Source organism: Haematobia irritans, chromosome 4, assembly GCF_050003625.1.
Source record: "Haematobia irritans isolate KBUSLIRL chromosome 4, ASM5000362v1, whole genome shotgun sequence".
Lineage (NCBI taxonomy): Eukaryota > Metazoa > Arthropoda > Insecta > Diptera > Muscidae > Haematobia > Haematobia irritans.
In genome coordinates, this window is record NC_134400.1 from 26,622,158 (window position 1) to 26,646,700 (window position 24,543).

The 24,543-nt window shown below is 30.6% G+C and overlaps 1 protein-coding gene across 2 annotated transcripts in view; it reads right to left on the reverse strand.

The window, feature by feature from the left end:
• The window catches only part of Ac76E (adenylate cyclase type 2 Ac76E), a 327,480-nt gene extending 311,077 nt beyond the window's left edge, over positions 1-16,403 (reverse strand). For both annotated transcript variants that reach the window (XM_075305180.1, XM_075305179.1), the window contains exons 1-2: positions 16,308-16,403; positions 2,852-2,999 (exon numbers count right to left, since the gene is read on the reverse strand). The gene's annotated coding sequence lies outside the window, so the exon portion shown is untranslated. The remainder of the gene's footprint in view (positions 1-2,851; positions 3,000-16,307) is intronic.
• Positions 16,404-24,543: the final 8,140 nt, after the last annotated feature.

Below are 24,543 nucleotides of genomic sequence, written 5' to 3' on the forward strand. Positions count from 1 at the left end.
AGTGATATCATTTAAAATGACCTTATTATGAGTAAAATGTCTTATATTGATTCAATTACAAAAATAAATTTTCGGATTGGTTAGGTATAGAGTCACCCCTCCATCACCATTCTATGGTATATAATAACATTGTCATTCCGTTTGTAACACATCGAAATATCGATTTCCGACTACAGAAAGTATATATATTCTTGATCAAGGTGATATTCTAAGACTATATAACGATGTCCGTCTGTCTGTTGTAATCACGTTAAAGACTTCAATAAATAAGCTATGGTGGTGAAATTTTGCACACACTCGTCTTTTTTTTAGGCAGGTCTAGTTTGAAGATGGCCTATATCGTTACAGATTTTGATATAGCCTCCCTACAAACCAACCCCCGATTTGGAATCTCGAGTATCTATACACCGTAATTTTTATCAGAGTTTTCTGAATACAAAATCTAGAGGTTTTTTGGGTCTATAAATAAGTGTGCCGAATATGGTGGGTATCGATCCATATTTTGGTATAGCGCCTATATAGACCAACCTCTCGATTTGACTTCTGGAGCGTCTAGACATCCAAATTTGTATCCGAAATTCAGCAAATAGAGGTATTTTTTATACGATTTGCCCTAAGTGTGCCGAAGATGGTGTGAATCGGTCTATAATCTCCCGATTTGACAATGTCAATGATTTGGTATATATTCTATATATAGAAATAAAATTTTGTCAAAATTTTCTATAGAAATAAAAATTTGACAAAATTTTCTATAGAAATAAAATGTTGACAAAATTTTCTATAGAAATAAAATTTTGACAAAATTTTCGATACAAATAAAATTTTGACAAAATTTTCTATATAAATAAAATTTTGACAAAATTTTCTATAGAAATAAAAATTTGACAAAATTTTCTATGGGAATAAAATATTCACAAAATTTTCTATGGAAATAAAATATTCACAAAATTTTCTATGGAAATAAAATTTTGAAAAAATTTTATATAAAAACTAAATTTTGAAAAAATTGTATATAAAAACTAAATTTTGACAAAATTTTCTGTAGAAATAGGTTAGGTTAGGTTAAAGTGGCAACCCGATTAAGATTCAGGCTCACTTAGACTATTCAGTCCATTGTGATACCACATTAACTAAAAGTACCTATTACATATGGGCACTTCTAGTTTTAGAAAATAAAATTTTGTAGAAATAAAATTTTGCCAAAATTTTCTATAGAAAATTGTGACAAAAATTTTCTATAAAAATAAAATGTTGACAAAATTTTCTATAGAAATACAATTTTGAGAAAATTTTTTACAGAAACAAAATTTTCTATGGAAATAAAATTTTGATTAAATTTTCTATAGAAATACAATTTTGAGAAAATTTTTTGCAGAAACAAAATTTTAACAAAATTTTCTATGGAAATAAAATTTTGATTAAATTTTCTGTAGAAATACAATTTTGATAAAATTCTTTAAAGAACTAAAATTTTGAAAAAATTATCTATATAGAATAAATTTTTATAAAAATTTTCTACAGAAATAAAATTTTGACAAAATTTTCTGTAGAAAAAAAATGTTGACAAAATTTTCTACAGAAATAAAATTTTGAAAAAATTTTCTATAGAAATAATATTTTGAAAAATTTTCTGTAGAAATAAAATTTTGTCAAAATTTCCCATAGAAATACATTTTTGACAAAATTTTTTTTAGAAATAAAATTTTGACAACATTTTCTATAGAAATAAAATTTTGATAAAATTTTCTATAGAAATAAAATTTTGACAAAAATTGTCTATAGAAATAAAATTGTGACAAAAATTTTCTATAAAAATAAAATGTTTACAAATTTTTTTATAGAAATAAAATTTTGAAAAAATTTTCTATAGAAACTACATTTTGACAAAATTTTCTGTGGAAATAAAATTTTGCAAAATTTTCTGTAGAAACAAAATTTTGAAAAAATTTTCTCTAGTAATGCAATTTTGACAAAATTTTCTGTAGAAACAAAATTTTAACAAAATTTTCTATGGAAATAAAATTTTGACGAAATTTTCTATAGAAATAAAATTTTGAAAAAATTATCTATATAGAATAAATTTTTATCAAAATTTTCTATATAAATAAAATTTTGACAAAATTTTCTATAGAAATAAAATTTTAACAAAATTTTTTATAGAAATAATATTTTGAAAAAAATTTTCTATATAAACTAAATTTTGACAAAATTTTCTGTAGAAATAAAATGTTGGCAAAATTTTCTATAGGAATAAAATTGTTACAAAAATTTTCTATAGAAGTAAAATTTTGGCAAAATTTTCAATAGAAATAAAATTTTTACAAAATTTTCCATAGAAATACATTTTTAACAAAATTTTCTATGGAAATAAAATTTTGACAAAATATTTTATAGTAAGAATATTTTGAAAAAAAAAATTCTATATAAACTAAATTTTGACAAAATTTTCTGTAGAAATAAAATGTTGGCAAAATTTTCAATAGGAATAAAATTGTTACAAAAATTTTCTATAAAAATAAAATTTTGACAAAATTTTCTATAGAAATAAAATTTTGACAAAATTTCCCATAGAAATACATTTTTGACAAAAGTTTTTATAGAAATAAAATTTTGACAAAATTTTTTATAAAATAAAATTTTGACAAAATTTCTTTTCTCTTTCATGATGAGTTCACTTTTTTTGGGTGTCGATATTACAGTGGATTTATTCAGTACTATTTATTGACAATTTATCGAAAAAAATTTACATGGTAAATGTAGGTTTTAAGTTTTCTATAATTTTTTTATTTGAAGGTAAAAAATAGCTTTTATATTTAAATTCATTTGAATCAATATTAATTTGAAAACTTACCTTAATGACAAATCAATTGTGGTGAATGCAGCATGCAGCAATTTAGAATTATTTTTCCACACAATTTTAAATAAATTCTTTTAATAAATATTTAATATTGTATATAAAATATTTGTATTTCACTTCAAACTTGACCGAATTTTTTTGGCTATAGTTTAAAAAAAACACACACACACATTATATAGACCAATATAAAATATTGAATTTTATTCTCAACCATTTTAGCCACAATCACAAAATTAAACTAAGAAAGTGTTATCCTTCACACATTATTACTTTTTTTTTTTTGTTTTTTGTAAATATTCTTCATTTGCTTTTTGAATTTTGTAAGGCAAGACTGACAAATTATGACAATAAAATCAATGTATTGATTAATAAATACAAAACTTAAATTTTCTTTTTATATAAAAAAAATAGAATATATACATATATATAATAAAAATAACACAAACCCAAGACCATCCACTCAAAGTGAAACAACAGTAGAAGCAACATCATCTAATGAAAAAATTAAAGATTCACATTGACGCATATTATTTATAGAAAAGAATGGTCAATATTATATACATGGATATGTATGAATGTATATATATACATTCAAGCCACATACATGTGTGTGTGTTTGGCTACATATAAAAAAGACACATGTTCCCATAAATTTAAAGTTATATAAAACCACCCAAAACGTAATGTCTCTCCTATAAATATGAACATATGGGGTATGTGTGTATGTTTATGATTATTAAAAGAATTTGAAATTATGTTTTTGATTTTCGAAAAATTTTCATTTTCAAAATTTTATTTTTAAAATTTTCATTTCAAAATTAAAAAGTAGACATGGTCGAAACCGACTTTTCCAATTTTGGAAAAACTCGAAATGTCAAAACTTGAATTTTCGAATTTCGAAATAAGAAAAAAAATTAAACCGTAAAGTCAACTTTTCTAATTAAAAACAAGTAAGGAAAGTCTAAAGTCGGGCGGGGCCGACTATATTATACCCTGCACCACTTTGTAGATCTAAATTTTCGATACCATATCACATCCGTCAAATGTGTTGGGGGGCTATATATAAAGGTTTGGCCCAAATACATACATTTAAATATCACTCGATCTGGACAGAATTTGATAGACTTCTACAAAATCTATAGACTCAAAATTTAAGTCGGCTAATGCACTAGGGTGGAACACAATGTTAGTAAAAACAAGTATATACGGCCGTAAGTTCGGCCAGGCCGAAGCTTATGTACCCTCCATCATGGATTGCGTAGAAACTTCTTCTAAACACTGCCATCCACAATCGAATTACTTAAGTTGCGGTAACGCTTGCCGATGGCAAGGTATCTTAAAACCTCCTAACACCATCTTCTAAATTGTATGTAAGTCCATACGTGGTATAAATTAAATCAAAAAGATCGATCCAATACGTATATAATTCAGTTTGACAATGTAGACATAAAATTTTGACAAAATTTTCTACAGAAATAAAATTTTAACAACATTTTCTATAGAAATAAAATTTTCACAAAATTTTCTATAGAAATAAAAATTTTGACAAAATATTCTATAGAAAGAAAATTGTGACAAAAATTTCTACAGAAATAAAATTTTAACAAAATTTTCTATAGAAATAAACTTTTGATAAAATTTTCTATAGAAATAAAATCTTGGTAGATTATTTGTGGCTCGAGTGGCAACCATGATTATGAACCGAATAAAATTTGAACAAAATTTTCTATAGAAATAAAATTTTGACAAAATTTTCTACAGAAATAAAATTTTGAAAATGATGAAAATTTTATTATGAACCGAATAAAATTTTAACAAAATTTTCTCTAGAAATAAAATTTTGACAAAATTTTCTATAGAAATAACATTTTGACAAAATTTTCTATAGAAATAAAATTTTGGTAGATTATTTTTGGCTCTAGTGGCAACCATGATTATGAACCGATATAGACCAATTTTTGTGTGATTGGACCAATTTTGGTATGGTTGTTAGCGACCATATACTAACACCACGTTCCTAATTTGAACCGGATCGGATGAATTTTGCTTCTCCAAGAGGCTCCGGAGGTCAAATCTGGAGAACGTTTTATATGGGGGCTATATATAATTATGGACCGATATGGACCAATTCTGGCACGGTTGTTAAAGATCATATACTAACACCATGTTCCAAATTACAACCGGCTTGGATGAAATTTGCTCCTCTTGGAGACTTCGCAAGCCAAATCTGGGGATCGGTTTATATGGGGGCTATATATAATTATGAAGCGATGTGGACCAATTTTTGCATGATTGTTAGAGACCATATATCAATACCATGTACCAAATTTCAGCCGTATCGGATGAAATATGCTTCTCTTTTAGGCTCCGCAAGCCAAATCTGGGGATCGGTTTATATGGGGGCTATATATAATTAAAGACCGATATGGACCAATTTTTGCATGGTTGTTAGAGACCATATACCAACATCGTGTACCAAATTTCAGCCGGATCGGATGAAATTTTCTTCTCTTTGAGGCTCCGCAAGCCAAATCTGGGGATCGGTTTATATGGGGGCTATATATAATTATGGACCGATGTGGACCAATTTTTGCATGGTTGTTAGAGACCACATACCAACACCATGTACCAAATTTCAGCCGGATCGGATGAAATTTGCTTCTCTTTTAGGCTCCGCAAGCCAAATCTGGGGATCGGTTTATATGGGGGCTATATTTAATTATGGACCGATGTGGCCCATTTTCAATACCATCCGACCTACATCGATAACAACTACTTGTGCCAAGTTTCAAGTCGATAGCTTGTTTCGTTCGGAAGTTAGCGTGATTTCAACAGACGGACGGACGGACGGACGGACGGACGGACGGACATGCTTAGATCGACTCAGAATTTCACCACGACCCAGAATATATATACTTTATGGGGTCTTAGAGCAATATTTCGATGTGTTACAAACGGAATGACAAAGTTAATATACCCCCATCCTATGATGTTTCGACTAAACAGTGGCGATTTTACAAGGAAAATGTTGGTATTTTGACCATTTTTGTCGAAATCAGAAAAACATATATATGGGAGCTATATCTAAATCTGAACCGATTTCAACCAAATTTGGCACGCATAGCAACAATGATAATTCTAGTCCCTGTGCAAAATTTCAACTAAATCGGAGTTAAAAATTGGCCTCTGTGGTCATATGAGTGTAAATCGGGCGAAAACTATATATGGGAGCTATATCTAAATCTGAACCGATTTCAACCAAATTTGGCACGCATAACTACAATGCTAATTCTACTCCCTGTGCAAAATTTCAACTAAATCGGAGGAAAAAATTGGTCTCTGTGGTCATATGAGTGTAAATCGGGCGAAAGCTATATATGGGAGCTATATCTAAATCTGAACCGATTTCAACTAAATTTGGCACGCATAGCTACAATACTAATTCTACTCCCTGTGCAAAATTTCAACCAAATTGGAGTAAAACTCTGGCTTCTGGGACCGTATTAGTCCATATCGGGCGAAAGATATATATGGGAGCTATATCTAAATCTGAACCGATTTCAATAAAATTTTGCACATTTGACTATTCTACCAATTGTACTCCTAGTGCAAAATGTCAACCAAATTGGGGTAATACTAAGGCTTCTAGAGCCGTATAAGTGCATATCGGGCGAAAGATATATATGGGAGCTATATCTAAATCTGAACCGATTTCTTCCAAAATCAATAGGGTTCTATTTTGACCCAAAACACATATTTGTGCCAAATTCTAAGTCGATTGGGCTTAAATTACTACCTAATCCCTTGGTTACAAAAATGTGTTCACGGACAGACGGACATGGCTATATCGACTCAGGAGCCCACCCTAAGCATTTTTGTCAAAGACACCATGTGTCTATCTCGTCTCCTTATGGGTGTTGCAAACATATGCACTAACTTATAATACCCTGTTCCACAGTGTGGCGCAGGGTATAAAAATGTTGACAAAACTTTCTACGGAAATAAAATTTTGACAAAATTTTCTATAGAAATAAAATTTTGACAAAACATTCTACGGAAATAACATTTTGACAAAATTTTCTATAGAAATAAAATTTTGACAAAATTTTCTATAGAAATAAAATTTTGACAAAATTTTCTATAGAAATAAAATTTTGACAAAATTTTCTATATAAATAAAATTTTTGACAAAATTTTCTACGGAAATAAAATTTTGACAAAACTTTCTATAGAAATAAAATTTTTACAAAATTTTCTATAGAAATAAAATTTTGACAAAATTTTCTATAGAAATAAAATTTTGACAAAATTTTCTATAGAAATAAAATTTTGACAAAATTTTCTATAGAAATAAAATTTTGACAAAACTTTCTATAGAAATAAAATTTTGACATAATTTTCTATAGAAATAAAATTTTGACAAAACTTTCTATAGAAATAAAGTTTTGACAAAATTTTCTATAGAAAGAAATTTTTGACAAAACTTTCTACGGAAATAAAATTTTTACAAACTTTTCTATAGAAATAAAATTTTGACAAAACTTTCTACGGAAATAAAATTTTGACAAAACTTTCTATAGAAATAAAATTTTGACAAAATGTTTTATAGAAATAAAATTTTTACAAAATTTTCTATAGAAATAAAATTTTTACAAAATTTTCTATAGAAATACAATTTTTGATAAAATTTTCTATAGAAATAAAATTTTGACAAAACTTTCTATAGAAATAAAATTTTGACAAAATTTTCTATAGAAATAAAATTTTGACAAAATTTTCTATAGAAATAAAATTTTGACAAAATTTTCTATATAAATAAAATTTTTGAAAATTAAAATATAATGCAATTGGACGTTAATCGCCTGTTTCGGTATCAAGCTAACATGAAAGATAATTTTGACAAAACTTTCTATAGAAATAAAATTTTGACAAAATTTTCTATAGAAATAAAATTTTTACAAAATTTTCTATAGAAATAAAATGTCAACAAAATTTTCTATAGAAATCAAGTTTTGACAAAATTTTCTACAGAAATAAAATTTTGACAAAATTTTCTACAGAAATAAAATTTTGACAAAACTTTCTATAGAAATAAAATTTTGATAAAATTTTCTATAGAAATAAAATTTTGACAAAATTTTCTATAGAAATAAAATTTTGACAAAATTTTCTATAGAAATAAAATTTTGACAAAATTTTCTATAGAAATAAAATTTTTACAAAATTTTCTATAGAAATAAAATGTCAACAAAATTTTCTATAGAAATCAAATTTTGACAAAATTTTCTACAGAAATAAAATTTTGACAAAATTTTCTATAGAAATAAAATTTTGATAAAATTTTCTACAGAAATAAAATTTTGACAAAATTTTCTATAGAAATAAAATTTTGACAAAATTTTCTATAGAAATAAAATTTTGACAAAATTTTCTATAGAAATAAAATTTTGACAAAATTTTCTATAGAAATAAAATTTTTGATAAAATTTTCTATAGAAATAAAATTTTGACAAAACTTTCTATAGAAATAAAATTTTGACAAAATTTTCTATAGAAATAAAATTTTGACAAAATTTTCTATATAAATAAAATTTTGACAAAATTTTCTATATAAATAAAATTTTTGACAAAATTTTCTACGGAAATAAAATTTTGACAAAACTTTCTATAGAAATAAAATTTTTACAAAATTTTCTATAGAAATACAATTTTGACAAAATTTTCTATAGAAATAAAATTTTGACAAAATTTTCTATAGAAATAAAATTTTGACAAAACTTTCTATAGAAATAAAATTTTGACATAATTTTCTATAGAAATAAAATTTTGACAAAACTTTCTATAGAAATAAAGTTTTGACAAAATTTTCTATAGAAAGAAAATTTTGACAAAACTTTCTACGGAAATAAAATTTTTACAAAATTTTCTATAGAAATAAAATTTTGACAAAACTTTCTACGGAAATAAAATTTTGACAAAACTTTCTATAGAAATAAAATTTTGACAAAATGTTTTATAGAAATAAAATTTTTACAAAATTTTCTATAGAAATAAAATTTTGACAAAATTTTCTATAGAAATAAAATTTTGACAAAATTTTCTATAGAAATAAAATTTTGATAAAATTTTCTATAGAAATAAAATTTTGACAAAACTTTCTATAGAAATAAAATTTTGACAAAACTTTCTATAGAAATAAAATTTTGACAAAATTTTCTGTAGAAATAAAATTTTGACAAAATTTTCTACGGAAATAAAATTTTGACAAAACTTTCTATAGAAATAAAATTTTGACAAAATTTTCTATAGAAATAAAATTTTAACAAAATTTTCAGAGAAATAAAATTTGTACAAAATCTTTTATAGATACATATAAGCAAAATAAGATTTTTTTGTTTTGAAGTTTTTTGGTAAAATTTTCTCGAAATTTTGGTAGATTAAACGATTTTTTTGTTTGGTAGTTTTTTTGGTAAAATTTTCTCGAAATTTAGGTAGATTATTTTTGACTCGAGTGGCAACCGTGCTCATACTCCTTGTGCGAAATGTAGAGTAAATCACGGTAAAATTCTGACTTATGGGGACATACAAGTGCATATCGGGCGAAGATATATATGGAAGCTATAATATAAATCTGAATAGATTTTCTCAATAGGGTCCTATTCTGACACAAAATACATATCTGTGCCAAGTTTGAAGATGATTGGACTAAAACTGAGACCTAGTCTTTGATTACAAAAATGTGTTCACAGATTGTCGGACATTGCTAGATCGACTAATAGACCGGCCTTGAGAAATATTGCCAAAGACACCTTATGTCAATCCCATCTCCTTCTGGGTGTTGCAAATAATACTCTGTTCCCCAGAGTGTTTCAGGGTATAAAAACGAAAAGTCGGAAAATCGACATTTCCAAATTTTGAAAAATTCGACTTTTTGATTCTCATTACAATCCGGAAGGCGAGGCGGGAGGTTTTAGCCGATGTATTACCACCAATGAAAAACCACACTTTTTATCCATCAAGTGAAACATTTTCTCTACAATTCAGCATAGGATCGCTCCAATAAATCGGCCTCTGTAATCTTCTTATTCATTTTCCAGATAATGGATGGGGATCAAATCTTGTGAATCCAATCAATTAGTACGTCACTTTTTATACGTCTCTGGAAACAGGATCCTAACGGCCGTTGATTTCGCTGCCCAATTTATACAACTGTCCATGTAAATGATTTAATTCACAATCGAGTAGCCCTCTACGGGTATATAAGAAACGGCCTTTGCAATATCCTGGAATCATGCGGTGAGACTAAGTACTAGTCGAACCACCCTAATATGCAGTATATATACATATGCAAACTGGATGAGTTAGAATTGTACCATTTGGCGTAGGAGTATGAATTTTAGGGTCTTCACCAACGCTACTGTTTAAGCAATATTTAAACAATTAAGTACAAAAACGTACTAAATAGTACCACACACATATATTTATATAGGAATTATTATATTTGATTCAATTTTTTGCAAAATCTATAGTATTTACTTTTGTGTTAAAAAAAAACACAGGAAAAAATGCGGGTCTTGAGAAGTAGGTATCTATTAAAAAGGTTTCGATTAATTTAGGGCCCATTTTTGACGTTTTTATACTTATAGTCATCTACAGTCATGACATTTTCTCTCTCAATAAAAGTGATCAGACCTGTAGCACCTATGTAATTTTTCTTTGGCACGAGGATAACTCACAACCTCTATACGGTATTGAGAGGATTTTTATTCAAAATTGTACATTTATGTGTGAATACAGTACAGAATAGTACTAAATAGTACTACACATATACTATATGTGGGAATTATATCTATTTTCTTTTCGTTTTTTTTTCAGTATAGTGTAGAGAGACATCAGGACGGAGCCAGATCTAGAAAATGTGGTGTCAATATCTTGTCGTGGAAAGCCGTCTATATTCCTAGATTTCTTGAAATTCCAAGCAAATCAAGTTTAATCATTTCTAAATCTAACCAACAGAATCATATTTGTACACACACCCTTTTTTTCTTGGAATACCCACAATCATCAATAATTTTTTAATCTTCAAAATATTTGATATTATTTATTTCTATAAATTTTACCTTTATCATTAATCTTACTTATTTACTATCGATAAAACAAAAGTGTAAATTATTTATGACAATGAATTAAGTGAAGAGATTTGTAATTTCCATGTAGTATCAATAAAAAGTTATATGACCACATTAGAGATTGTAATGGGAATCAAATAGTCGACGTCTTGACTTTTTCAAATTTTGGAAAAGTCGATTTTTCAACTTTAAGGGAATTTTCTGAAATCCATACACTTGGATACTTTTTAAATTAATTTTTAAAAATATTAAAAAATTTAATTTAAAAAAAAATAATTATGAGATTCAATTTTATTTTTGTTAAAAAATAGCTTTTTGGGATAATTAGGACACATTGGTGTCAAAAATAAAAAAAACGACAATTAGTTTTATTTAAAAAATTGAACCTATTTCGAACAGTTAAAACATAACAAAAAATATTTATATATAAAAAAGATAAAATTACAGAAAAATTCTACAATAGGTATTAAACTTCATCTTTTAGCAAATAAAAAATCCCTTAAAACCCCCTCGATATCATCTCTTTTTAATTTAATTTAAAAATAAATATTAAAACAAAAAATAAAATAGGAAAATAATCATGAGGAATTATTAAAAATATTTAAATATTTCACCAAACAAAAAAAAAAAACATGATTTACATGCACTATGCATACATGCATAGATATTTACATGATTGTTCGAAATTAATCTCGTAAAGCCAATCTCAACATTAATCGAGCGCATATTCAAACATTTCAAAAATTTTAAACAAAAAGCCAGGAGAGCGGTGATTGTCTTCCAATTGCCTGAGCAATGAAAATGGGACTTGGATCCACAGTTGATAGAATTCTAACATACCAAACAAGGTAGATTTTTTACTGCTTCGTAGATTGGTAGAGTTCTTGATGTTTTGGTAGATTTTGCAAAATATTCCTCTCCAACTAAGAGTTACTTAAATTTTGAATAGAAATAAAATGTTGACAAAATTTTCTATAGAAATAAAATCTTGGCAAAATTTTCTATCGAAATAAAATTTTGGCAAAATTTTCTAGAGAAATGGAATGTTGGCAAAATTTTCTATAGAAATAAAATTTTAGCAAAATTTTCTATAGAAATAAAAATTTTGACAAAATTTTCTATAGAAAGAAAATTTTGACAAAAATTTCTACAGAAATACAATTTTAACAAAATTTTCTATAGAAATAAAATCTTGGTAGATTATTTTTGGCTCGAGTGGCAACCATGATTATGAACCGAATAAAATTTGAACAAATTTTCTATAGAAATAAAATTTTGACAAAATTTTCTATAGAAATAAAATTTTGACAATGATGAAACTTTTATAATGAACCGAATAAAATTTTAACAAAATTTTCTCTAGAAATACAATTTTGACAAAATTTTCTATAGAAATACAATTTTGGTAGATTATTTTTGGCTCTAGTGGCAACCATGATTATGAACCGACATGGACCAATTTTTGTGTGATTGGACCAATTTTGGTATGGTTGTTAGCGACCATATACTAACACCACGTGCCTAATTTGAACCGGATCGGATGAATTTTGCTCCTCCAAGAGGATCCGGAGGTCAAATCTGGAGAATGTTTTATATGGGGGCTATATATAATTATGGACCGATATGGACCAATTCTGGCACGGTTGTTAAAGATCATATACTAACACCATGTTCCAAATTACAACCGGATTGGATGAAATTTGCTTCTCTTGGAGACTTCGCAAGCCAAATCTGGGGATCGGTTTATATGAGGGCTATATATAATTATGAACCGATGTGGACCAATTTTTGCATGGTTGTTAGATACCATATACCAACATCATGTACAAAATTTCAGCCAGATCGGATGAAATTTGCTTCTCTTTGAGGCTCCGCAAGCCAAATCTGGGGATCGGTTTATATGGGGGCTATATATAATTATGGACCGATGTGGACCAATTTTTGCATGATTGTTAGAGCCCATATACCAACACCATGTACCAAATTTCAGCCGGATCGGATGAAATATGCTTCTTTTAGAGGCTCCACAAGCCAAATCTGGGGATCGGTTTATATGGGGGCTATATATAATTATGGACCGATGTCAACCAATTTTTGCATGGTTGTTAGAGACCATATCCCAACATCATGTACAAAATTTCAGCCGGATCGGATGAAATATGCTTCTCTTAGAGGCTTCACAAGCCAAATCTGGGGATCGGTTTATATGGGGGCTATATATAATTAAGGACCGATATGGACCAATTTTTGCATGGTTGTTAGAGACCATATACCAACACCATGTACCAAATTTCAGCCTGGTCGGATGAAATATGCTTCTCTTAGAGGCTCCACAAACCAAATCTGGGGATCGGTTTATATGGGGGCTATATATAATTAAGGACCGATATGGACCAATTTTTGCATGGTTGTTAGAGACCATATACCAACATCATGTACCAAATTTCAGCCTGATCGGATGAAATTTGCTTCTCTTTTAGGCTCCGCAAGCCAAATCTGGAGATCGGTTTATATGGGGGCTATATATAATTATGGACCGATGTGGACCAATTTTTGCATGGTTGTTAGAGACCATATACCAACACCATATACCAAATTTCAGCCGGATCGGATGAAATATGCTTCTGTTAGAGGCTCCACAAGCCAAATCTGAGGGTCCCTTTATATGGGGGCTATACGTAAAAGTGGACCGATATGGACCGATATTTTCAATATCATCCGACCTACATCGATAACAACTACTTGTGCCAAGTTTCAAGTCGATAGCTTGTTTCGTTCGGAAGTTAGCGTGATTTCAACAGACGGACGGACGGACGGACGGACGGACATGCTTAGATCGACTCAGAATTTCACCACGACCCAGAATATATATACTTTATGGGGTCTTAGAGCAATATTTCGATGTGTTACAAACGGAATGACAAAGTTAATATACCCCCATCCTATGATGGAGGGTATAAAAAGATATGTTTGTACGAATTTATTTCGGCATAAGCCGGCTATCATGTAAAACCTTTTTTCGGAAGGTTCAAGTGATAGTTTTGCTGCAAATAGAGGATGCTGATGAGGAATGTGGTAATTCCGAAACGTGCGTCCATCCAACCATCTTGCAGTCTATAGGGCTTTGCGTAAATGAAATAAAATTTTGGCAAAATTTTCTATAGAAATAAAATTTTAGCAAAATTTTCTATAGAATTAAAATTTTGGCAACATTTTCTATAGAAATAAAGTTTTGGCAAATTTTTCTATACAAATAAAATTTTAGCAAAATTTTCTATAGAAATAAAATTATGGCAAAATTCTCTATAGAAATAAAATTTTGGCAAAATTTTCTATAGAAATTAAAATCTGGCCAAAATTTTCTAGAGAAATAAAATTTTGGCAAAATTTTCTAGAGAAATAAAATTTTGGCAACATTTTCTATAGAAATAAAATTTTAGGAACATTTTCTATAGAAATGACATTTTGGTAAAATTTTCTATAGAAATGAAATTTTGACAAAATTTTCTAGAGAAATAAAATTTGGACAAAATTTTCTAGTGAAGTAAAATTTTGGTAAAATTTTCTAGAGAAATAAAATTTTGGTAAAATTTTCTAGAGAAATAAAATTTTGGCAAAACTTTCTAGAGACATAAAATTTGGACAACATTTTCTAGAGAAATAAAATTTTTACTAAAATTTTCCAGAGATATAAAATTTTTACTCAAATTTTCTAGAGAAATAAAATGTTGCCAAATTTTCTAGAGCAAGACAATTTTGATAAAATTTGGTAGATTTTTAGTGCAATTTTCTTCAAATTTTGGTAGATTATTTTTGGCAATCGATTGGCAATCGTGGTTGGATCACCATGTAATTATGATCGAAAATTTACGTTTAAATACTTATGAAATAAAACTTATAAACTAGTCCCTAACACAAAACATTCGCCACTATCCACGATAAAATATCCTCAATTTGGGGGAAATTCCGTTTTTGGACCGACTCGAAGCAAAAGATGGATAAAATTAGTCAAATGTAATTATACCCTTCACCACTACTGTGGTACAGGGTATAATAAGTTTGTGCATTTGTATGTAACGCCAAGAAGGAGTAATCATAGACCAACCTTTTAGTACCTTTACGGATCGGCTTAGAATTAAATTCTGAGTCGATTTAGCGATGTCCGTCTGTCTGTCTGTCTGTCCGTCAATCAAAAATATTTTCACAAAAAAAATTGTCCTTTAACACTTCTAGGATTAGTTAAGGGCCTTATATATACTCTTACCTTAGCTCTTTATATTTGTATTTGTTTGTATTTTTTTTTTTTTTTTATACCCCAAAAATATTATAATACATTTCAAGTCATTGACCTATATATCAATACACCTTGAATTTCAATTTGTTTTGTTTTCTCTAAAAAAAAAAAAAAAAAACATCGCATGGGAACTTTACCATAGAAAGCATTTGAGACATTGCTTCTAATGTCAAGGGGATGGGGTGTCAATGGGTGCTAAATTTACCATATATTTTCTAATTTAGTTAAAACCTTCAACAAAGAAAAGTAAATATTTTCAAGTAAAAATTTCTTCAATTAAAAAGAAAAAGCCACATTAATATTTCTAAAGCATTTTAGGCTGTCTTATAAATCCAATACACGCCTATGGGAAAGACAAAGATAAACACAACAAAAACATCACACATTCCACACACAAGATTGCCACTCATATTTTTTTTTTTTTGAAATTTTATGAATTTTTTTAGCACATTTAAAATCTGAAAGCAGGTTGCCTATTTTTAACTTTATGACGGATTTCTAAGGATGTGCAATTGCTTGTATAAACAAGAAATTATTTTTATTTAATATCTGGTAATAAATGTAGCGTAAACTAATTCATTCAGTAGAACAGCAAATGCAAATTTACTTGTTTGTTTTATGGCAACCACTTGTTTACATGTTGTTTACAAAAACAAAACAAAAACACACACAAATATGGAAATTAAATTTTAATTAATTCAAGACTTAAATTTTTTTTTTATATATTTCTTCTACGGAAATTTTCAAAAATTTCTTGTCACTTGTGTTTTCTCGTAACATTTTTCCATTTTCCCGCCTTGACTATAATAAATTCAATAACGTCTATTATAAAATTAACATTGCCATTATTCACTTGGCTGGCTTTGCTCTTGCTTAGTAAATGCAAACACAACAATAACCATAACCAAACACTTAATTTCATTTATTTCATTAATGATTTTGTTGTTTTTTTTTCTATTGGTTCTTCTTGCGTTTTTTTTTTCTATTTCACTTTCTGTGGTGATGGTGTGTTGTTGTTGATTAGCACCTTTGAACAAAATACAAACAGATTTGATTTGAATTCTCAATTGAATTTTCTTTTTGCTATATAGCAACCGCGCACGACCGCCACGATCTACTCGTTAGGACGTTACCGTCCAAACTAAACGCATAAATGAAATACTCTTTTAACTATTCGAATGGTATTCTCTCACGATTGTTGCAGGCTTACCATGTGTTTGGTGTTGACAAACAGTATAGACCAACCTCCACTCCCCTTGGTGGGAGTCTTCAATTCTCAATTCACACACACACACACACTAAAACATTTTCACACGAAATGCCAGGGATTAAAAATATTTGTGCGTATGATTTTGTTACTAGAGGGTGGGGGTTTTTTATGTTTACATTTTTCCAACTACATGAATGTGAGAGAAATAGAATTGAGAGTGAGAGAAGGAGAGTGAAATATTGCATTTATATGAGCAACAAATTGTTGCTTTTGACTTTTGTCTTTATTGCCAACAAGTGTTTCACATTTAGACATGTTGATAAACTAAATGTTAATACTTTCTGCGCAAGATAATGACTCAAAGAATTTATACAACAACAAAACTTACATATATATACCGGAGCACTGAATTGAACCCCCGCCATAACGAAAACAAAGTGGTAACAACAGTTTGTTGCCTATCCATAAAGAGTATAGAATGAAAATGATTTAACCCCAAACTCTGAAAAAGGCAACTTGTTGCTTGCCTATACGACGTATGAGTGATTTAATGTCACATACGCACCATTGCACCATGGGTTGAGATAAAAACGAATAGAAATGTAAACTATTTTAGAAATTTTTAATTTCAATTGCGCAACATCATTATGTTAAATATTACAGAGCAGCTGGCGCGAAGTGTTGCTATTTCAAACATACCTATTTTTGGGTGCAAAAACATTTTTATGAATTGACATGAAAAATTTTGTATAGAAATCATGAAATAAAATTTCAGAATCCTTTAACTGATATTATTAGGTCATTTTTAATATGCCGATACTTTTTATACCCTCCATCATAGGATGGGGGTATATTAACTTTGTCATTCCCTTTGTAACACATCGAAATATTGCTCTAAGACCCCATAAAGTATATATATTCTGGGTCGTGGTGAAATTCTGAGTCGATCTAAGCATGTCCGTCCGTCCGTCAGTCCGTCTGTTGAAATCACGCTAACTTCCGAACGAAACAAGCTATCGACTTGAAACTTGGCACAAGTAGTTGTTATCGATGTAGGTCGGATGGTATTGAAAATGGGCCATATCGGTCCACTTTTACGTATAGCCCCCATATAAAGGGACCCTCAGATTTGGCTTGTGGAGCCTCTAACAGAAGCATATTTCATCCGATCCGGCTGAAATTTGGTATATGGTGTTGGTATATGGTCTCTAACAACCATGCAAAAATTTGTTCACATCGGTCCATAATTATATATAGCCCCCATATAAACCGATCTCCAGATTTGGCTTGCGGAGCCTAAAATAGAAGCAAATTTCATCCGATCTGGCTGAAATTTGGTACATGATGTTGGTATATGGTCTCTAACAACCATGCAAAAATTGGTCCATATCGGTCCTTAATTATATATAGCCCCCATATAAACCGATCCCCAAATTTGGCTTGTGGAGCCTCTAAGAGAAGCATATTTCATCCGATCTGGCTGAAATTTGGTACATGATGTTGGTATATGGTCTCTAACAACCATGCAAAAATTGGTCCATATCGGTCCTTAATTATATATAGCCCCCATATAAACCGATCCCCAAATTTGGCTTGTGGAGCCTCTAAGAGAAGCATATTTCATCCGATTCGACTGAAATTTGGTACATGGTGTTGGTATATGGTCTCTAACAATCATGCAAAAATTGGTCCACATCGGTCCATATAAACCGATCCCCAGATTTGGCTTGCGGAGCCTCAAAGAGAAGCAAATTTCATCCGATCCGGCTGAAATTTGGTACATGGTGTGGGTATATGGTCTCTAACAACCATGCAAAAATTGGTCCATATCGGTCCATAATTATATATAGACCCCATATAAACCGATCTCCAGATTTGGCTTGCGAAGCCTCAAAGAGGGGCAAATTGCATCCGATCCGGCTGAAATTTGGTACATGGTATTGGTATATGGTCTCTAACAACCGTGCAAAAATTGGTCTACATCGGTCCTTAATTATATATGGCGTCCATATAAACCGATCCCCAGATTTAGGTTGCGGAGCCTCAAATAGAAGCAAATTTCATCCGATCCGCCTGAAGTTTGGTACATGATATTGGTATGTGGTCTCTAACAACCATGCAAAAATTGGTCCACATCGGTTCATAATTATATATAGCCCCCATATAAACCGATCCCCAGATTTGGCTTGCGAAGTCTCCAAGAGAAGCAAATTTCATCCAATCCGGTTGTAATTTGGAACATGGTGTTAGTATATGATCTTTAACAACCGTGCCAGAATTGGTCCATATCGGTCCCTAATTATATATAGCCCCCATATAAAATATTCTCCAGATTTGACCTCCGGAGCCTCTTGGAGGAGCACAATTCATCCAATCCGGTTCAAATTAGGCACGTGGTGTTAGTATATGGTCGCTAACAACCATACCAAAATTGGTCCAATCACACAAAAATTGGTCCATATCGGTTCATTTCTATAGAAAATTTTGTTAAAATTTTATTTCTTTAGAAAATTTTGTCAAAATTTTACGTCTACTTTGTCAAACTGAATTATATACGTATTGGATCGATCTTTTTTGATTTAATATATACCACGTATGGACTTACATACAATTTAGAAGAGGAGGTTTAAAGATACCTTGCCATCGGCAAGCGTTACCGCAACTTAAGTAATTCGATTGTGGATGGCAGTGTTTAGATGAAGTTTCTAGGCAATCCATGATGGAGGGTACATAAGCTTCGGCCTGGCCGAACTTACGGCCGTATATACTTGTTCACTTTATATTTCATAGCCCTTAGTGGCAAATGAACCAACCCCCAGATTCGGCATGCGGAGCCTCTTGAAGGATCGGATTTCATCCGATCCACTGGTACATGGTTGTAGTATATGGTCTCTAACAACCATGCAAAACTTGGTCCATAACAGTCCATAATTATATATAGACCCCATATAAACCGAGCCCCAGATTTGACTTTTGGAGCCTCATGGAGGAACAAATTTCATCCGATCCGCTTGAAATTTTGATAATTGGTGTTAGTATATGGCCCCTATCAATTGGTCCATAATTATGTATAGTGCGAATTTTATCAGATTTATCAGATTTGTAGTTAGTATGTGCTTTCTACTTCAGGCAAAAATTTTCCCATATCGGTCCGACACCCAGATTTAACTCCTGGAGAAAACAAAGAAACTAATTACTCCCAGAGAAGGAATATGATCACCTCAAACATGTTTTAAGAGCAAAATGTTATTTTTGGGTGGTGACCATGTAACATGGTTTTCGCAACCATGTTATTTTCTCGGAAATCATGTATCTGATTTCGGCAAGCAGATTATATTTGACAACATGGTGACCATGTTGCATGGTCACCATAAAAAAATAACATTTTGCTCTTGAAACATGTTTGATTACTTCTCTGAGTGTACCATGCGAAAACTGGTTCATATCGATTCATAATTATTTATAGACTCCTCTGTATAAACCGAATCGGAAAAAATGTATTGCGATCACGGTTGCCACAGTTTGTAGAATCCTACCAAAAATGTTAGAATTTTTACTGTTTGGTAGAATTCTTGATGTTTTGGTAGATTTTATATAGAAATAAAGTTTTGGCAAAATTTTCTCTAGAAAAAAATTTGAGAAAATTTTCTATAGAGATAAAATATTGAGAAAATTTTCTATAGACATAAAATTTTGAGGAAATTTTCTAAAGAAATAAATTATTGATATTTTTTTTATAGAAATACATTTTTGACAAAATTTTTAATAGAAATGAAATTTTAAGAAAATTTGCTATAGAAATAAAATTTTGACAAAATTTTCTATAGAACTAAAATTTTGCTACAAATTTTCTATAGAAATAAAATTTTTCTAAAAATTTTCTATCGAAATAAAATTATGACATATAGAAATAAAATTTTGACAAAATTTTCTATGGAAATAAAATTTTGAGAAAATTGTCTATAGAAATAAAATTTTGACAAAATTTTCTATAGAAATTATATTGGAAATCTAGATTTTTCAAATTTGTTAGATTTCTCCAATTTTCGGTAGATAATATTTGGCACGAGTGGCAACAGTGATTGCGATACATGATTTTTTAGAAATTCTTGGTTGACATGAGCTTTAAGTAACTATTACGAGTTTTTTTGGTAAGTCCATGCTTTACGAAATAAATATTTTTGGAAATAAAAATTTCCAAAATTGTTTTTTCTTTATTAGTATTATTAGGGAGTAACAATACCAGTTTTCGTGTTTTCCCATTTCTGCGTTTCAATCCATAAACTCCCTATGCACAAATCGGCCTTATTTACCTTAACACTGAACTCTCGTTATTACGCAGGCTGGTTAATGTCTTCTACGTCATACAATGAATTTTTATTGGTCCTGGTTCAATTTTTATCTTCCTTTTTTCTTGAACGTTAATTTTTTTCTTTTCTAGTACAATTGAAAAAAATAATTTTTCATCTCTAATATAAAAATTTTCGTCCAAGTAAGCAAATGTTTAGCAACATTTTTATGTTGCTAATGAAAATGTTTACAAAAATATAATAAATGAGAGTATTGCCAGTATATTGGGCTGGGAAATGTGAACAGTGAGAATAATATAAGAGAGCATATAATACATATGCTCTTTGCTTAGCACGTGTTTAATATTTGTAAACAATAATATTTCAATACCGGTACGTTTATACAGGGTACTAACGAAAATCTGTAAAATTGTGTATAGACACAGCAATCATCAAAATCCATTAATACTACCACATAAACGTAAGAAATGTGTATTTTGGCATTCGAAATTTAGCACAGTTTCGTCTATTGTCTCCAGGCAGGAGAAGTTCGAAGATAGGCCAGGATTTGATTTAGATCTTAGGTTTTTTGGAAACAGTAGTTTTTATCCGATTTGCCAGAAATTGGAAATTTAGAATTGCTGTAGGACCATATAGACCGATCTCCCCACTTTTTTAACTTCCAGATCGCAATTTTTATCCGATTTGCCTGAAACTAGATCTCTAGAGGCATATGAGGAATATGTACCTTCCGCCATGGATTGCGTAGAACCTTCTACTAAAGACGGTCATCCACAATTAAATTACTTGGATTGTGGCCGATGGCAAGGCATCTTAAAATTTCTTATCATCATCTTCTAAATTGTAATTTAGTCCATGCGGGATACATCGTAGACATAAGAAAGGTCGATATATATTCAGTTCTTGACCGGTATATATAGGTAAGAAATTATTAGCCAGAATTGAAATATGGGGGTCGCTTTATATGGGGGCTACAAACAAATATGAACACGAGTATACCAATAATGGCAGATTTTTTACTGTTTGGTAGAGTGGTAGAATTCTTGAGGTTTTGGAAGATTTTGCAAAATATTCCTCTCCAACTATGAAATGCTTCATAAATTTTCTATAGAAATAACATTCTGACAAAATTTTCTATAGAAATAAAATTCTGGCAAAATTTTCTATTGAAATTAATTTTTGACAAAATTTTCTATAGAAATTATACTTTGACAAAATTTCCTAAGGCCATAAAAAGTTGACAAAATGTTCTATAGAAATAAAATTTTGACAAAATTTTCTATAGAAATTTTGAATTTGGCAATAACATTTTGGTAGATTATTTTTGGCTCGAGTGGCAATCGTGATTTTTTTTGTGATTGGTAGTCGGTTTATTTGGGGGCTATATTTAATATAGAAAGATACGGACAAATTTTGGCATGGTTGTTATCGACCATACACTAGCGAAATGTACCAAATTTCAACCGGATCGGATGAATTTTGCTCCTCCAAGAGGCTCCGGAGGTCAAATCTGTGGATCGTTTATATATAAGGACTATATATTATTATGGACATATATGGACCAAAATCTGGCATGGTTGTTAGAGACCACATACTAACAACACGTACCAAATTTCAACCGGATCGCATGAAATTTGCTTCTTTTAGAGGCTCCACAATCCAAATCTGGGAATCGGTTTATATGGGGCCTATATATAATTATGTGGACCAATTTTTGCATGGTTGTTAGAGACCATATACCAACACCATGTACCAAAATTTCCGCCTGATCGGATGAAATTTGCTTCTCTTTGAAGCTCCGCAAGCCAAATCTGGGGATCGATTTATATGGGGGCTATATATAATTATGGACCGATATGGACCAATTCTCGCATGGTGGTTAGAGACCACATACTAACAACACGTACCAAATTTCAACCGGATCGCATGAAATTTGCTTCTCTTAGAGGCTCCACGAGCCAAATCTGGGGATCGGTTTATATGGGGGCTATATATAATTATGGACCGATTTCGACCAATTTTTCATGGTTGTTAGAGACCATATACCAACATTATGTACCAAATTTCAGCCGGATCGGATGAAATTTGCTTCTCTTTGAGGCTCCGCAAGCCAAAACTGGGGATCGGTTTATATAGGGGCTATATATAATTATGGACCGATGTGGACCAATTTTTGCATGGTTGTTAGATACCATATACTTATACCTCGTAGCAATTTTTAACCGGATCGTATGTATTTTGCTCCTCCAAGAAGCTCCGGAGGTCAAATCGGGGATCGGTTTATATGGGGGCTATTTATAATTATGGACGGATATGGACCAATTTTTGCATGGTTGTTAGAGACCATACACCACCACCATGTACCCCATTTCGGCCAGATCGGATGAAATATGCTTCTCTTAGAGGCTCTGCAAGCCAAATCTGGGGGTCCGTTCGTTTATATGGGGGCTATACGTAAAAGTGAACCGATATGGCCCATTTACAATACCATCTGGCCTACATCAATAACAACTACTTGTGCCAAGTTTCAAGTCGATAGCTTGTTTCGTTCGGAAGTTAGCGTGATTTCAACATTATTCACGAAAATTTTCGTGAGTCACGACAATTTCGCCGGATCGGATGAAATTTGCCAAGAGAAGCAAATTTCATGCGATCCGGCTGAAATTTGGTACAAAGTATTACTATGTGGTATTAAAGGGTGATTCTTTTGAGGTTAGGATTTTCATGCATTAGTATTTGACAGATCACGTGGAATTTCAGACATGGTGTCAAAGAGAAAGATGCTCAGTATGCTTTGACATTTCATCATGAATAGACTTACTAACGAGCCACAACGTCGAATTTTCAGTGAATGGGCCCTAGAAAAGTTGGCAGAAAATCCGCTTTTTTATCGACAAATTTTGTTCAGCGATGAGGCTCATTTCTGGTTGAATGGCTACGTAAATAAGCAAAATTGCCGCATTTGGAGTGAAGAGCAACCAGACGCCGTTCAAGAACTGCCCATGCATCCCGAAAAATGCACTGTTTGGTGTGGTTTGTACGCTGGTGGAATCATTGGACCGTATTTTTTCAAAGATGCTGTTGGACGCAACGTTACGGTGAATGGCGATCGCTATCGTTCGATGCTAACAAACTTTTTGTTGCCAAAAATGGAAGAACTGAACTTGGTTGACATGTGGTTTCAACAAGATGGCGCTACATGCCACACAGCTCGCGATTCTATGGCCATTTTGAGGGAAAACTTCGGAGAACAATTCATCTCAAGAAATGGACCGGTAAGTTGGCCACCAAGATCATGCGATTTGACGCCTTTAGACTATTTTTTGTGGCGCTACGTCAAGTCTAAAGTCTACAGAAATAAGCCAGCAACTATTCCAGCTTTGGAAGACAACATTTCCGAAGAAATTCGGGCTATTCCGGCCGAAATGCTCGAAAAAGTTGCCCAAAATTGGACTTTCCGAATGGACCACCTAAGACGCAGCCGCGGTCAACATTTAAATGAAATTATCTTCAAAAAGTAAATGTCATGGACCAATCTAACGTTTCAAATAAAGAACCGATGAGATTTTGCAAATTTTATGCGTTTTTTTTTTTAAAAAGTTATCAAGCTCTTAACAAATCACCCTTTATTATATGGCAAATTTCATCCGATCTGACTGACACACAAAAATTGGTCCATATCGGTTCATAATCATAATTACCACTCGAGCCAAAAATAATGTAGCAAAATTTTATTTCTACAG